Below are 1120 nucleotides of genomic sequence, written 5' to 3'. Positions count from 1 at the left end.
GTAGGGTAGGGAAATTTGTATGTGTTTTAAAATGAAAAATTAATAAAGTTTATACATAAATTTAATGAAACATCTCTTAATTTTGTAGTTTTGTTTTCTTATTTAGAACTGGTACGTGCCCTTTTCATGCCCAGATCTCAGACATTTTCTTGTACATTTTCTTTTCTGGAAAAGCTTGTGGGCCCTGGGCACTCTGCCTGCAGTGCTAAATGGATAAATTGGATTTGTTTGAGTCTTCCTATGGATCAGTAAGGGGACAAAAAGTTGGCAGTAGTTTATCAACATCCCATATTCAGATAATTAAGCAATTTCAACAATTCTTAATAGCATGACAGATTTTACTATCTTTTTGCTGTACGCGGGCCTCTCACTGTTGTGGCCTCTCCCGTTGTGGAGCACAGGCTCCGGACGTGCAGGCTTAGTGGCCATGGCTCACGGGCCCAGCCACTCCGCAGCATGTGGGATCTTCCCAGACTGGGGCACGAACCCGTGTCCCCTGCATCGGCAGGTGGACTCTCAACCACTGCGCCACCAGGGAAGCCCTTTACTATCTCTTAATAGATGTTGGCTTATGAGACCTAGGGAAGCACAGGAAAGTTTCTTTGGCATGAAAGCAACTCTAGGCAGAGTACTTTTTATTTAGATTGATGTATTGCTAGGACTGCCATAACAAAATACCACAGACTCGGTGGCTTAAACAACAGAAATTTATTTTCTGCCAGTTCTGGAGGCTGAGAGCCCAAGATCAAGGTCAGCAGGTTTGGTTTCTTTTGAGTCTTCTTTCCTTGGCTAGCAGAAGGCTGCCTTCTTGCTGTGTCTTCACATGATCTTTCTCTGTGTGTATACATGTCTGTCCTCATCTCCTCTTAATAAGGATAGCAGTCATAGTGGATTAGGGCCTACCTGTATGACCTCATTTGACCTTAATTACCTCATTACAGATCCTGTCTCCAAGCACAGTCACATTATGATGCACTGGGGGTTAGGATTTCAACATATGAATTATGAGAGTATACAATTAAGCCCATAACAATTGTCATCCTTTATTTTATGCAATAGCAAAGTTGATGATAAAGCACATTTCAATTAGGTGAATCTTATTTCCTACCATCTTCCAATG

This window comes from Lipotes vexillifer, unplaced genomic scaffold (assembly GCF_000442215.2).
Source record: "Lipotes vexillifer unplaced genomic scaffold, Lipotes_vexillifer_v1.1 scaffold88, whole genome shotgun sequence".
NCBI classification, from domain to species: domain Eukaryota; kingdom Metazoa; phylum Chordata; class Mammalia; order Artiodactyla; family Lipotidae; genus Lipotes; species Lipotes vexillifer.
The sequence above is the reverse complement of the archived record's forward strand: the minus strand, read 5'-3'. Positions refer to the sequence as shown.